Below are 14,289 nucleotides of genomic sequence, written 5' to 3' on the forward strand. Positions count from 1 at the left end.
TTTAATGAAAGATTAATTTTTAATTCCTGGAGACTCCAGGGCAACCCTGGAGGGTTGATAATCCAACATGAGGTAGATCCTAGCAGTATATGAGGGGAAGGGGTGAGAAGCAGGAATTTTGCAATATGGATAGAATTAGAGCAAAGATTGCTGTTTTTGTTGGGATTTTTTTTTTTAAATCAAGAGCTATTACATTTTCAAAGTTATTGGCTAAAATTCAAACAAACAAACAGCCTCTGAAATTTTTGGCTCCAAAAATGTGTAAATAAAAGGCTTAAAACCAACACAAATCACAGAAAATCCGAGTGCAGACAGACAGATCGCAAAATTGGAAGTTAGAAAAAAAACTTTTGGCAATTTCAAATCAGAAGCATACGCTAAGTCCCTCCCCTCCACACAAACACCCCGCCCCATGCTGAAAACTAAAGTAGTCTATGGCTAGAAAACACATGGGCTGAGGAATGTGTTTGCTACAGCAGCACTGAGACTATGAAAAGGGGTGTCTAGAAATTGTGAGTATCCCGAGTGCTTTGTTATAAGAAAGAAGGTAATTGAGCGGCTTGTTGCTTAACTTGTTTTGGTTTTTCCTCCAGATTCAGACCTCAGCACAGCTCATGTGTCTATAAATCCGTAGCTGCCTGAGCTGCTTTCCCCAGTGGGTTACTTTTATACAACTTCTTAGACTGTGCAGGACTTGGATTTCTTAGCAGCTCAAAAAGAGGGAGTGGGCACAAATGTTCTGTACTGTTTGTTCCATGAGGAGTTCTCTCTTCTTGTTTTATTTCTTTGATTCTCTTGTTCTAACAAAACAACCATACTTTTACACTGCAGCCTTAGGCATAACCCACTTGGAGTGAAATAATCTAGTGAAACAGAACAAAAGTTCCAGTGTTGTTCAAGAAAGTCATTTCACTGTAGGAGATTTCACTAACCCAGACTCACTTTTCTGATGTCTTGCATTTATTTTAGGGCAGGGTGGATTTCTAGGGAGACATAAGCCATTTCCTATGTCTGAGTATATTTAACCCCTGAAGTTGGTGACATGGAAATAGTGCTCTGTATTGCAAGGAGAGGGACTTGGACTGGATTCCTGACCAGAGACTCATCTAATCAATTAAGGAGTATGTTGCTGCTTCATCTCCTTGGCCAGATGACAAAGACCGTGACAAGGAGCTGGTAGGTGTTAGAGTGACAGAAAAATCAAGCATTAATCTAGCGGAGCTGCAGCTCTACGCAGACTGTATGGTGACAGTAATCCCAGCAGTTCTAGTGGCTGCATTGCAGGTGTACAGAGTGAACATCATGCTATGTCGCAGCACGTTTATTTATTATGTGAACAGCCTGCCGGCGAATGGGGTGGAATTATTAGCTTTGGAGAGCAGAGTCTTCAATTCACAGAACAAGCAGTTTAGCAGTTTCAGTGCAGGTTCCCCTGCATTGTCCCAGCAATCTTTCGCAGCCTTGACTTAGTTGGCTCAACTCTAGGGCGGAGAGAGTGCTTTGCTCTCCACAACTCGTCCCGTCCTTGGTCACAGAAACATAGAATTGCCATGCTGGTTCAGACCGGAGCTCCAGCTATGTAGTCCAGTACCCTGTCTCTGACAGTTGCCAGCATGTGGTGCTTCAAAGGGAAAATAAGAGCCTCACAATAGCCAGATGTGGGATAAACTGCTTCCCATGAAGGTTTTCCCCCATCCTTAATAATTTGAGATAATTTAAACCCAGAAACATGACATTGTATCTCCTGTGCTATTTTCCTTTGCTAGCATTAACTGTTAGAACTTTAGATATTCTTCTTCTCCATATAAATGTTTCAGCTGAAATTTCCTTTCAGGGCCAGGGAGACAACGATACCAGTTGTGATGGTAGTTTTTATGAGGGGGATGTCTGTCCCCTAGGGACTGGACTAAGAGTCATCCAACTCTTTTCACAAAGGACACTGAATAGTCATCAGTTGGTAATGACTTTCAGTCACTGCTAAACTTGGCTGCCTTTGATCTGTTGAGCTTTAGGGGAAAGGCTCTGAACTACAGCACTACCGTAAAACATTTTACAGATGCCACTGTTCCATTTTCACCTAGCATTATCAAGGGAGACGAACGGTGACCCTCGTGTTTTGGAAATGGGAGATGAAGGTTTAATCCCCTGTCTTCCGCAGACTGTCTGTGTGACTTAGGCTTAAGATCCACAACGGTACTTAGGCACCTGATTCCCAGTTTTAGGCATCACTGCAACCCACAAAATAGCCTTTTTGATGTCTCCTAATCCTGTAGGTGCCTCAACTGTGTATAAATGATTAAAGAGTTTTTGGAGGAGAGGGACTGGATCTCCCGCCTCTTAAGTGGATGCCCTAACTACCAGGCTACCTTGTCTCACTCTGGTGTGGAAGTATAACATTGTATAAGTATAACGTTGTATAAGGGGACATGCTGGATACATTGTATATGAGAGGGCATGCCAAAACATGTTACAAAGTATCTGAGGGAGCACACGTAGGGACAGTTAGCTTTTGAACGGAGAAGCAATTAAGATAGAGCCAGCACGTCTAAGAAGCAGGCATCAGAATGGAAGGTGTGAAGGGCAATTAGTTAGGTTAAGGAAGCTGTTAAAGGAGATTGTTAAGGGTGGCAGATAATTGAAGATACGTGACTGGTCTCAGGGATCTCGAAGGGTGGTGACTAAAATCTTTTTCTTCTTTTGTCTGTAACTTCTCTGTAACTTGTTCTCCAAAAAACTGTATAAATTAAGAGACACAAGCCCCACTCGGGGGGCTCACTTCTAAATGTATTAGCAGAGCAGCTTTGCTAATAAAACAGAATGGTCTGATAAATTGGGAGTCTGAGTCAAACTTTAACACTGGTCAATGACTCTAAGTATTTATCCACAGTGGAACAGCTTCACCAGGAGAGATTGAGGGACACTCCCCATCAGAACATCCCATAGTTAAAGCACTCCGAGAGCTGTGGGAGATCCTGTTCAAATTCTCTCCCCCTCAGGCAGAGTGAGGAATTGAATCTGACCTTCCACATCCCAGGTGAGCTCTCTAACCACTGAGTTAAATGTTATATGGTGGGTGATGGCACCACCTCCTCATCTGACAAGTTTGCAGGGATTAAGGGGCCTGCCTCACTACTTCTCACAAGAAATAACTTAGGCACCTAAGCCGTGTCACTTCAGTGGAGGGGTTCCTGGCTGTGGATTGCAAGCAGCGATAGGTGCCTCCCTATAGCCTTGATTTAAGTGCCTATCTCTATGAGATGGGTGTGGCTTAGGACAGCCTCCTCTCCTTGGCATCTCCTATTGGATGGCTCAGGCAGCTCCATGCTTAGCATGCTGGCTTTTGTGGATTGTATAGTTAAGCACTTATCTCTCCCCATCCATTGTATAGGGGGCTTAAGCGCCTAACTCAGTGGCTGGTGTTGTTAGTCCTGTGATTTTCTAGGCACCTAAAAGTTAGGTGTTGTGATGCTGAGCATTGCAGTGCACAAATCTCTTTGTGGATCTGAGCTGTCACTTTTCTGTGCCTCAGATTCCTGCATCTGTAAAATTGCCTACCACACACGGGAGCTGTGAGACTCAATGAGTAAATGTTAGAGCCCCTCAGACAGAAGATGCCATAGCCATAAAAAGTATTAACAGAGAACCCTCTTCCGGCAGTTCCTAGCTCTTCAGGATTGTTGTTGATATACAACTACTGTACAGTGAGCAGAAAATCATAACCAGTCCCTTTTATTTGTAACCTCTCCCAAACATGATAATACCCATTCAGTGTCAGTCTACAAGGGAGAGCATCTGAGTGACAGCCTGGACGTTCCGTTAGACTGTGAATGAAGGAAAGTACTTCTTAAAAATCTTTATAAAACTAGGTTTTGCTTCTCTCACTCTCCCAATATGCGGGCAGGTAGGCGTATACATAACTGCCATCAGCTGGATGGCATCAGAATTGCTAAAAGGTTTTGTATCTCTGTTGATATCTAGTGGCAGCAAACTAGAGAGGCTAGAAAGCCTAATATTACTGCAACTAAAGAAGATTCTCCTTTAGCCAAAGCGGGAGTAGAGTTTGGTTTGGGGAACTAAAAATCCTCGGTTCTGCCCACAATGCATGTGCATCCAAAAATCCAAACTGACCCAGGCGGTGGGTGTGAAACAAGGGCACAAACTATTCATTGACTTACACCTTGTGCAACCCCATTGAATTCCTTCAGCCCAGGAACACAAACAGGTCAGATATTAATTAAAACCTGATTCTTGCCTCCTTTAGCAGAGCACTGGAGCAGGGCTATAGTGAGGCACAGCAGGGCATCTTTGGAGCAGGATGGTAAATATAGTAAGGCAGGCAGAGGACCCTCGCAGAGACCTAACATAAGAATTAGTCAGAAGTAAAGCTATGAGGGAGTGATACAAAGAGTTACTGCAGTAATTGCTCATATTTGGGTCCTGGGTCGAAATGCTGTCTTAAGGTTGCTACTGAAATAATTTGTTTGGTAGCTGTCATTGGGTATGGCTGCCCTATAACACAGTATGATGGAGCTGGCACTCCCTTCCTCAGTTTCCATCCTTGATGTTGGTCTCCTCAGCTTTCCAGACACTGGTCTGTGTTGGAGATATGGTTCAGCCCTTACAACCAAGTGATAAACTTAATCCTTTCCAAGGTAGCAAAAGTCCAACAAAAAAGTCCCAAACAAAAATAGTCCTTTGTTTTCAGGACTTTTCTTCAGCCTGCCCTCTGGGCCCTGTTCCTAGTCCCTTCTGTACTGCCTTTGAGAGTATTTCCCCTGATCTGGTATAGAGCACTTGTTCCCCAGGTGGGATCCCTTGGAGTACCCAGCCTCCTGCAGACCCTGGCTCGGGGCCTTCTACATGAGCCCTCCCACTCCTTGTGGATCCTCCCAGGCTGATCTCTCTCAGTCTTTTTTATAAGACACAGGGGACCATTAGGCTATCGTGTGATCTTTTGTAGTCTTGTCTTCTCAGGCTGGGAAGCAGCTAATTAAATATGGCATAGTGTGGGTGGCCCCTTCTCCCCTTAAAGGGGCCAATCACCTATGACAGTAGCCTTAGCCTAGAATACAGTCTGTCATCTGTCAGCACTGCAAATGCTAATACACCACAGAATTTGGACTTGAGGGAAAGACTATACTTGAGAGAAACCTAGGACTGAAATAGGCAGTTTGTCTGGTTTCTGCCTGTCCTGGGGCTAGTACTAGTTATGCAATGTGACCCTCACAAAAACAAAACAAAAACCAGACAACCACTAACTCATCAACACTCATCAAAGTGGATTGAACCTCAGAACAAACATCAGCTAGCAAAAACCACTAGTCCTGATTACGTCCTGAGGCTGTAATGGGAATGCTGTGTGTCAGCACAAGGCATGCTGCTTCTGGACTTTGTCAAAAGACTGACTCTACATATCCCTTTGTTAGAGCCAACCTTTAGACACACTGCTTTGAAAATTTTGTAAAGTAAACATGGTCATGAAGACAGGACTATCAGAGGGGCAGCCGTGTTAGTCTGTATCCACAAAAACAATGAGGAGTCCGGTGGCACCTTAAAGACTAACAGATTTATTTGGGCATAAGCTTTTGTGGGTAAAAAACCCCACTTTTTCAGGTGCATGAAGACAGGAGTGTAAAATCTGCTACAGAATAATCCACACAGTGGGGAAGCTTTGTCTTGAGAAATTATTCAAACAGGTTGATATTGCATAATACCCATCTTCTCCATTTATGTAACATGCTGAGATTTCAAGTGTCAGCAAAAGGATTTCTCTTCTGCCTTGTGTGTAACCTCCTCATTTCCTTCTCTCTGCTATTTTTAATTGTTTATCTTTGGACATGATTGGTGGATTCAACTCCATGAACTTTTGGGGATTGAGTTTGTATGAAAGACACAAAACAAAACTGTAGTGTGTTGAGCTGCCTATGTATGTTTGTGTACCTCTGCCCTCTGCTAGATGGAATCAAAAGTGCTCAGCTGTGAGTCAGAGTCCCATACTACTACAAACTACAGGTGATTCTCCCTGAGCCCACATAACAGGAGCGTTAGCAGCAGGAGTTTTATTCCCTGGAGTCTCCATGAAGTTGTGAGTGGCTTTGGTGTATAGTGACAATCACAAATTACCTTGAATGTGAGCTGTCTGTGCAATTTACTGTGGCTATGTTGCTCAGATCAGTACTGCCTGAGGTGCCCAGTGCTTAGGACTATTCTCTATACTAATTACCAGCTACAAAACCAGCCCCTCCTTCTTTCCTTAATCTGGTTCCTCCAAGGTGAGCTTTAGGCGTTGAGTAAGTGGCCACATGGGATACCATGTTGCAAGGAGCGTTCCATGGCTCCTGTGTGAGTTCTATTGCAGAACCAGGCAATGGGCCGGAAGAACGTCATGGGTCAGAAGCCTGTCTCCAGAATGCTGTTTGGGGCAGAGGCTGTCTCTCTGAGTTTGTCTACATGGTGCTTTAGTCTGCACTAGCCTATTGTGCTCTGTAACTGGCCAGGGTGGCCCCTACTGGTGCACACTCAAAGTTCCCAAGTGCCTCTCAATGTAATAGTGTTTGAAAGCAGAGTTCACATGGGCATATTAGTGTGCAACACATTAGTGCACATGAGAATTTACATTCCTCTAGTGCAGATTAAACCACCATGTAGAGAGTTAGATCGATATTATATGTTTGCAAAATACATGCATAAAGATCATCTGTGCAGGAGACAGAGCTTTCTTGGAGGCTGGTGCCAGACTGTGAAATGAACAGCTCATGTTACTAAGGACCATTAAAAATATCACCACCTTCCGCTCCAAGTGCGAGGCACAGTTTTTGACCTGCCTTCTCTTGTACAAGCATATAGCAACATGTACATAGAATCATAGCAGATCAGGGTTGGAAGAGACCTCAGGAGGTCATCTAGTCCAAGCCCCTGCTCAAAGCAGGACCAACACCAACTGAAACATCCCAGCCAGGGCATTATCAAGCCAGGCCTTAAAAACCTCTAAGGATGGAGATTCCACCACCTCCCTAGGTAACCCATTCCAGTGCTTCACCACCCGCCTAGTGAAATAGTGTTTACTAATATCCAACCTAGACCTCCCGAACTGCAACTTGAGACCATTGCTCCTTGTTCTGTCATCTGCCACCACTGAGAACAGCCTAGTTCCATTCTCTTTGGAACCCCCCTTCAGGTAGTTGAAGGCTGCTATCAAATCCCCCCTCACTCTTCTCTTCTTCAGACTAACTAAGCCCAGTTCCCTCAGCCTGTCCTCGTAAGTCATGTGCCCCAGCCCCCTAATCATTTTCATTGCCCTCCGCTGGACTCTCTCCAATTTGTCCATATCCCTTCTGTAGTGGGGGGACCAAAACTGGACGCAATACTCCAGGTGTGGCCTAACCAGTGCCAAATAGAGGGGAATAATCACTTCCCTCAATCTGCTGGCAATGCTCCTACTAATATAGCCCAATATGCTGTTGACCTTCTTGGCAACAAAGACACACTTCTGATTCGTATCTGGCTTCTTGTCCACTGTAATCCCCAGTTCCTTTTCTGCAGAACTGCTGCTTAGCCAGTTGGTCCCCAGCCTGTAGTGGTGCAAGGGTTTCTTCCTTCCTAAGTGCAGGACTCTACACTTGTCCTTGTTGAACTTCATCAGATTTCTTTTGGCCCAATCCTCCAATTTGTCTAGGTCGCTCTGGACCCTATCCCTACCCTCCAGCATATTTACTTCTCTCCACAGCTCAGTGTCATCTGCGAACTTGCTGAGGGTGCAATTAATCCCACCATCCAGATCATTAATAAAGATGTTGAACAAAACCGGCCCCAGGACTGACCCCCGGGGCACTCTGCTTGATACTGGCTGCCAACTAGATACTGAGCCGTTGGTCACTACCCGTTGAGCCCGACAATCTAGCCAGCTTTCTATCCACCTTATAGTCCATTCATCCAATCCATACTTCTTTAACTTGCTGGCAAGAATACTGTGGGAGACCGAATCAAAAGCTTTGCTAAAGTCAAAATATATCATATCCACCGCTTTCCCCATATCCACAGAGCCAGTTATCTCATCATAGAAGGCAATTTTGTTAGTCAGACACGACATGCCCTTGGTGAATCCATGTTGACTGTCACCTTCCTTTCCTCCAAGTGCTTCAAAATGGATTCCTGGAGGACCTGTTCCATGATTTTGCCAAGGACGGAAGTGAGGCTGACCGGTCTGCAGTTCCTCGGGTTCTCTTTCTTCCCTTTTTTCAATATGGGCACTATATTTTCTTTTTTCCAATCGTCCAGGACCTCCCCGATCACCATGAATTTTCAAAGAAATTTCCTCCTTAGTCATCTGTACAAATTTCCATGTCTTGTAAGCTTCCTTTCTGGGTTTAAGCTCACCGAAGATTTCACTGTTAAGCCAAGCTGGTCTCCTGCCACATTTGCTGTTTTGTCTGCACATCGAGATGGTTTGTTCCTGCACCCTCAATAAGGCTTCTTTAAAATATAGCCAGCTCTCCTGGACTCCTTTCCCCCTCATATTAGCCTCCCAGGGGATCCTGCCCATCAGTTCCCTAAGGGAGTCTAAGGCTGCTTTTCTGAAGTCCAGGATCCGTATTTTGCTACACTTCTTTCTTCCTTTTGTCAGGATCCTGACCTCAACCATCTCATGGTCACTGTTGCCTAGGTTGCCACCCACTTCTACTTCCCCTACCAATTCTTCCCGTTTGTAAGAAGCAGGTCAAGAGGAGCACGGCCCCTACTTGGTTCCTCCAGCACTTGTACCAGGAAGTTGTCCCCAGCACTCTCCAAAAACTTCCTGGATTGTCTGTGCATTGCATAACAACAACCACCCCTACTAAAACTAAACACTCCATTGAACACACAGTTCTTCACATGGGAAGAGGATGAAAGAACAATCCACACATCACGTCACTTAACACACTACTGGAAAATGCTCACATACTACAACAATGAACATGATATAAGAACCCTATATACAACACAATAGAACAGGTACAGTCCCTAGCACAATGGGGTCCTGGCCTCTAGGCACAACCAGAGTACACATAATAAATAATAGTAACAGGAGGAGACCAGATGGCCAGAAGATAAGTACCCTGCCCTAAAGAGTGGGATTTAAGGATAGATAGAGATGCTGAGGGGAGGGGATGGAAAACTGGGTCAAGAACAACCCAGGAAACATCAAGAAAAAAGGAACTGACTTTGTTATTGTTATTTATTCATTGTATCCATCTTACAAACACAGACTCGCTCCCTGTCCTGAAGAGCGCACATTCTAATGCCTGGCATGGCACCATCTGCCACAGTTACAGACCAAGAGGTAGGAAAGCAGGAAGGTGAGCAGATGAGGATCCTGAACATAAAGTCACTTCAGCTCCTTTCATTTTGTGCACACGTCTTTTCCGAATACATTCCATGTGATGTACAAAAGTCCCTCACTATCCAGTACCCCCTACACCAGCCACTACACTCCCTCAGGAACCAACCTGGAACTCAGGCCTGCAATCACTCCACACCGGCTCCTGACAATCAGCCTCCCAGTACAGAGGCATTACCTAAAGCACCAATGAACTTAGAGCTGGTCCTAATTTCCTCAGTCTTCTTTCCTCTGGCTAGTATGCAATCCACTCTCTCCCCTGTTCACTTCTCATTCCCAGTACTCACCTGGCTCAGACGCCTCTATCTGAAATGTGGCTTATTAAGCCCTGGTCTACACTACAGAGTTAGATGAACGCAAGGCAGCTTATGTCAATCAAACTATGGAAGTGTCTACTCTAAAATTTAGCTCCCACTGACATAACTTACCCGCTGCACCTACTTAGTAACTCCACCTCCACCAGACACACAGAGCCAATGTCGATGTCGTTAGGTCGACGCAGTGTCAGTGGAGACACTGCATTGCTTACGTTGACTGTTGCTGGCTTTCAGAAGCCATCCCATAATGCCCCACACAGACAGTTCAATTGGTGCGAGCGCTTCTGGTGAGGACCAAGCACAAGCGATGTAACTACTGCAGCAGCTGTCTGCCAACATAAGTTAGGTTGACTTAATTTTGCAGTGCAGACATGCCCTAAGTTAATATTGTGTCTGTAAACTAGTGATTTACATTGATTTGTACATAAATCTATAACTAACTAATACAGTGATACTCAGCCAATGGCTTTTGCCACATACTCTTCCTACATACCTTTATCTTCTTGGGGTTAAGAACCACATTGTGTGGTGCCTTAACATGCACACAATGTAGAGGAATAATCACACAGCTATTCTTCTGCTCGGATTAGATGTAAGGAAAAGTTTGGCAGGGCAGGCAGAACTGATAGGCAGAGTGGACAGCAGGTGAGAGGGTACCAGGGGAAGATTTGTGTATATTTTCAGTATATCATTGTCTTAACCGCAACCAAATTATTTTAAATTGGTGTTTCTGGTGCATTCATATCACTTCAGGCTGTGACCTAGTTAAATCTCATTAGCTAACCTACTGTAGGTCCAGGAGTATTTGGATAGGAGACTGCCAAAGAAAATCAAAAGGTGCTGCAGGATATGATGGCTCATTATAACAATAGAGGTCAATTGTTAAATGTGGCTTTGTTAAATCTCCTGAACCCAGAGTATTATTTTCGGTCCATATTTATTAACAACACAAGTTTACAGCGGAGGACGCTTTCCTCTTTCTTTTAAATAACTTCTTATGTCTCATGATGGCTTAAAAAAATCCAAAAATAGTTTCTTTCATTTTTATTTTCATTTCTATGGGATTTCTCCAATATCCTTGTAATAATTTCCATTATAAAGAGTTATAAAGTTAGTCTTAGCTAGCGTTCACTTCCTTGCTGTCTGTTGGGTACTGTTTGGGTACCAGTCTTTGGATACATGTTTAAATCCATTTTCTTTCTTATTCCAAGGAGAAGATGTCATGTATAGTATGTCATCTATATTTATTGGTATGGTAGCTTTGTCCTCTTCACTGAAAATTTTCACTTAATACCACACAAATTTAAGTATTTCAGTTTTATAGCTAGTAAATTGTAAACGATCTGCAAATTTAGTAAAAGGAAGCTAGCTAACTCGATATTTCTAAGCTGTGTGTGTGTCCCTTGCTGAGCTTTAATTTGCTGCGTTTATTTCTCCGTTTACTCAAGCTCCACTAAGCTCAAGTACTAACAGGAGTGTTTCCTTTTTCGAGTTCCCAGCCTAATAAGAGCTGTGCTGCTATTAATAAAAGTGTTATTAATAAATGAGAATGGTGCATTTGGATCAAGACTAGTATATTAGAAGTTATAGATGGAAAAGACGTATTAGACTAGGTAATCTGTCTCACTACCACTAAAGAATTGTTCCCTACAGTACCTTTGCTGGGTGTTTCTTCCGGGTTCGCTGCACCCATTCCCCGCAAGTGCAGCAATCCAGAGTACAATGATAAGAGCTTTAGGCAAGGAAAACATCAGAATCCCTGGTAGTCATACTTTACATTAGTAAGATTTTGTAATTTAAAAATAACTATAGCAGGCTGGCCTTGTTTGAGATCTTAGTTCAAATTCTAGGCTCAGTACCTTGCCCCCGCCCCCACCTCAAAAGGTTTGGAGTACTGCTCCCAAGCAACGCATGCATGATAGATTCAAGGGTCTGCATTGATGGACTTAGGACGGAACCACATCCAGCTCTCCCAGGCCAGAGGAGGGGGTTATTGAGGCTCAGGGCCTCTGAGAACACAGAAATAAAAAGGAGAAAATGGCATCTAGGAGAAGTTCTCATCCCCAAAGTTAATGGGGCAGATTGTCTGCTGGCATCCATTGGAGCTGTTACAATTTACAGTAGCTGAAGGTCTGCCCCAGTACCTCTAAAATCCTAAAATGGCTAAGAGAGGCCCATGTGCATAATATGCTGACTCCCTCTCAATATTGTTGGTACAGGAAGGTGAGCCAACCTTCAGCACCTCGACTAGCGGCTGGTGGATCATTCCCACAGCTCTCCATGGTTTGGCTGAGTTAGATGAAGCATACAAAATGGGTGCTTATCTCAGTGCTTTATATCTGTTCGTCTTAGACGCCAAACAAGAGGGAGCTTTGTCCGAGTCCCCTGCAGTGTAAACATCAGTTCATGAAACTTTGACCTAGATTGCGTGAACTGAAATCTGGTTGCCCTTGCATCTGGCTTTGCTCTGTTAACGCCTGTCAGAAACGTGGAAAGTCCCTGCAAGTTTTATGGGAGCAGCACTTTCTCTTTGAGAGCTTAAGAATTTACTTTCAAGCATATAATAAGTAAACAGTTTTCTGCTCCACTAGGAGAAATGCTGCTTTTTAAAGAGCTTTGTACTAGGGTCAATGACACTATTTAAAATGATCGATCTGCCACCTTTGCCTGCTGCCCTTGAAATACTGCCCAGTGCAGCCGTTTTTCACTGATTCTGATTTTCGGAGCAAATGAGCAGGGAAATGAATTCGTGGTTGCTCTTATTTGGGGCGGAGGGGGGAGGGGCAGAGAGTAGGAGGAAGAGACCGCATATTTGAAAGCTACAAGATTACAGCTGGGGGTAATAAACAAAATGCTGGAAATAGCTGCTAGAATAAGATAACAGCTCTCTGGACGAGTGATGTGTATAAAGATTAAATCTGAAATCCACCAATATAAGCCAAGAAAGCTCATGCAGTTGTTAATCCTTTAGGGAATAATCACAATAATTTCCATTGATATAGCACCTGTCAGTCCAAAGTGCTTTGCAGTCTTAATGTGATATGTCAGCGGTGCACATAGGGCTCATTTAACCCATTGCAGGGATGCAACCACCTTGGGTAGACCCTAGGAGCTGGATAACAGCAAAAGTTTCCACTATACAACAATTTAGGACAGGAAGAGAAGGCTAAGGCCATGTCTACACTACAGAGCTTACAGCAGTGCAGCTGTACCAATGCTGTCCCGCTGTACAATCTCTTGTGTAGCCACTTTATGCCAATGTCTCCCATCGACATAATTAATCCACCCCCAACGAGCGGCGGTAGCGATGTCCGCAATAGAAGCTCTCCCACCGACATAGCGCTGTGTACACCAGTGCTAATGCCGGCAAAACTTATGTTGCCCGGGGAGGTGGAATATTCACACCCCTGAGAGACATAAGTTTCTCCCACATAAGTAATAGTGTAGACATAGCCTAATTCTGTTGTATATTCAAGTTAAATTGAAGGGAGGAATTTAGTGAAGCAGAACATTATAGTTTGGTCGCAACTTCAGCACTAATGCACTCTTGGCTTTTGAAATCAATAAAGTTAGGGTGTAATAGGGAGCAGAATTGAGCCCCTCCCTACAAACTCCCCGCACACACTCCACCAACCATCCCCACTTTGTAAAAAGTGCTATGGTATCTTTAATAACGATGAGTGGTCAGGACCTCAGTGTTAGGGCTTGTCTACACTACTGCGCGGGGTCGATCTAAGATACGCAACTTCAGCTACGTGAATAGTGTAGCTGAAGTCGACGTACTTAGATCTACTCACCGCGGTGTCTTCACTGTGGTAAGTCGACAGCTGATGCTCTCCCGTCGACTCTGCTTGCGCTTCTCGTTTTGGAGGAGTACCGGAGTCAAAGGGAGAGCGCTCAGCAGTTGATTTATCACGTCTATACTAGACACGATAAATCGACCCCCGCTGGATCGATCGCTGCCCGCCGATCTGACGGGTAGTGTAGACAAGCCCTTACTTCTCATATGAAAGACAGAACCTCTGATAACACAGTGCCCATTAATACCACAGGAAGACAGTTGTTCAGAAGTAAGAATGCCACCTACTGAATCGGGAAAACCACATGCTACAGCACCTGGGGATTCCTCAGAAGTCTCCCAGCATTGTCCTGACCTAGCTCAACCCCTAGCTTGTGCACTGAGATGGGATCTTAGCCCAAAGTGGGATGGCTACCAATAATCCAGTTTATAAAATCAGGGCTTGAAAACTGCTGCAATATTATAGTCAACATCTCAGCAGGAGCAAAGGAAAGCACCCCACTCAGACTGAGCTTTTTCCTGTCTTCCCCAGCTATTGCAGTACTAGTGGGCACCTGAAAAATAGCACGCACTGCATAGAAACAAGCCCATCTGCACCATGAAGAGCCTCAGGTTTAGACTAAAGTACAGAAAAGGGAAGAAAACATTTGATCAGCGATAATCTGGAGAAGGCTGTTGGGGTCTCTTGTGAGCCCATTGTTAAAATACTACCATCAAACTCTTGGGAGGGCTGGGGAAGTTTCCCTGTATCTAACAGAGCTCATCTACCCCATCTGGAAAATACTGCTCGATCATCC

The 14,289-nt window shown here is 44.3% G+C and overlaps 1 protein-coding gene across 6 annotated transcripts in view; it reads left to right on the top strand.

Annotated features, from left to right (window-relative positions):
* The first annotated feature begins 394 nt into the window (after positions 1–394).
* Positions 395–14,289, top strand: part of SLCO2B1 (solute carrier organic anion transporter family member 2B1) — a 101,029-nt gene continuing 87,134 nt past the window's right edge. The window contains exons 1-3 of one of the 6 annotated variants that reach the window (XM_043527342.1): positions 422–512; positions 2,888–3,034; positions 9,245–9,335. The gene's annotated coding sequence lies outside the window, so the exon portion shown is untranslated. Of the gene's footprint in view, positions 513–969; positions 1,177–2,887; positions 3,035–9,244; positions 9,336–14,289 lie in introns of all 6 variants that reach the window. The other 5 variants (XM_027831761.3, XM_027831763.3, XM_027831762.3 and 2 more) reach the window with 5 other exon arrangements.

The sequence above is a fragment of the Chelonia mydas genome, chromosome 1, assembly GCF_015237465.2.
Source record: "Chelonia mydas isolate rCheMyd1 chromosome 1, rCheMyd1.pri.v2, whole genome shotgun sequence".
NCBI lineage: Eukaryota > Metazoa > Chordata > Testudines > Cheloniidae > Chelonia > Chelonia mydas.